The sequence below is a fragment of the Charadrius vociferus genome, unplaced genomic scaffold, assembly GCF_000708025.1.
Source record: "Charadrius vociferus isolate BGI_N301 unplaced genomic scaffold, ASM70802v2 scaffold214, whole genome shotgun sequence".
NCBI lineage: Eukaryota > Metazoa > Chordata > Aves > Charadriiformes > Charadriidae > Charadrius > Charadrius vociferus.
The window spans coordinates 89,849-91,600 of record NW_009647955.1 but is presented as its reverse complement, the minus strand read 5'-3'; the positions used below and the strand labels follow the sequence as shown (position 1 = coordinate 91,600).

General features: G+C 64.6%; 1 protein-coding gene across 1 annotated transcript in view; it reads right to left on the bottom strand.

Moving 5' to 3' along the window:
* LOC104284998 (mitochondrial ubiquitin ligase activator of nfkb 1-A-like) overlaps positions 1 to 1,752 on the bottom strand; it is a 7,604-nt gene that overhangs the window by 4,178 nt on the left and 1,674 nt on the right. The gene's annotated exons all lie outside the window — the stretch shown is intronic.

Here is a 1,752-nt window from a genome sequence, read left to right as displayed (position 1 = left end):
GGCATGGTCGGGTTGGGCCCTGTGCCTGGCGGTTGGGCACGGTGAGTCTTGGGCTGGCGCTGAGCTGAGCGGTTGAGTCACGCTGCCGCCCGGAGCGGTGCCAGGCAGGGCTGCTCAGTGGGGTCTGAATGTCCAGGCCACCGCAGGGCCACCGGGGGAAGCAGAGACCTGACAAGAGAGGTATATGGTAGGGCTGTGCCACAGCAGGGGGTGGCAGGAGGGGTGCATGTGATGGCACCCTCCCCATGTGCCTCCAGCACAGGGGATGTGTCCCCTGCCCCGGGCATCCTTGGCACCCATGGGCACAGAGGGGAGCGGGTGACTGTGTGTCCCTCTCTAGCTGTCCCTGTCCCCGGCCGGCTGCCGGGCCCCAGGGAACGAGGCGAGCAGTCTCGGGGAGCACAGGCACCCCCCACCCTCCCCAGCCCACACACCCACTCGCGCCAGCAGCTCTTGGGCTGGCTGCAGGCCCTGGGGGTAACACCACAAGGGCACCTTTGCCCCAAACAAGCTCTTGGCCCCAAACTGGTAGCAACGAGAGCTGCTGTCCCAGGGATGGGGGCATATCATTTCCCCCCACCCCCGCCAACGCTGCTGTCTGGCTGCCTGAGGCCTGCAAGTGCTGCCCTTCCGTCCCCCCTTCCCCAAATCCTGGGTGCCCCGAAGCCGCAGGAGCCAGGAGAGCCCGTGCGTTGCCTGGGCAACTGCAGCCAGGCACTGATGGGGAGCGGTCCAGGGGAGCAGTTGCCATGGAGAGCGGAGGAGCGCGATCGCCTTGGCAACAGTCCTGTTCCCCCCCCTTCAGGGCTGTATCCTGAGGAGGTGCACCCCAGCCAGGGGTCCCCTACCCACCACCCACTGGTGAGTGTGCACCCGGGTGAGCTACTGGGGTGGGGAGGGAGGTGGTGGAGCTTGGCAGCACCCGCTGGGGGAGAGCCTCAGGGACCGGGGGGTGTGTGTGTGTCCCCAACTTCACGGCGCAAAGGAAGAGGCAAGGCTGAGCTCAGCTCCTTAGCTTTATCACTCCACACACCACCACAAGCTGCTCCTGCACCTAGTCCTGGCTGGGAGGTGGGCACAGTGGGGACCAGAGGCATGGATCACCCAGGGTGCCCCAGGGTTGTCCTCCTGCTCCAGGAGGAGAGCGGGGACCCTGCAGAGAGGGAGGGAAGGACGTTGTCCCCCTCCCCGGGTGGCAGAGCAGCTGGCAAAGGGGTAAACTTCATTGCTGCCAGCCCCTGGGTGCCCCTGCACAGTCTGGGCAGTGGCTGTTGGCACACGGATTGAGGGGGGTGATGGACAATGGTAGCACCAAGGTGTGTGACTATGGTAGCTCGGGGGGGGGTCTCTGTCACCGCACTCTGGTGGCTGTGTCCCACCAGCCTTGATCTTGTCCCTTCCATCCTCTCCACGGACAAAGCCACACACTGAAGAAGCCAAACAAGCAAAAAGTCCTGCGTGGCTTTTGAGGGGGGTGAGGGCTGGGAAAGGGGCACGGGTCAAACAGCAACTTGCCAGAGTGGGGCCAGGGACTCGGCTCTGGCACTGAGAACGCTTCGCCTTCATGTTTAGAGCCGCCGGGGGGTGTCCCTCTGGTAGACAAAGGGAGGATGAGGAGGCTATAAGACATGGGGGCACCCATGACCCTTCCCTCCCAACAGGAATCACTAAGCTGCACACGAGGGGACAGCTGAGATTTCTGCAGGCTCTGGGCTTGGCTTGGTTCATGCTGCCACTCCCCGGGCCTCCCCT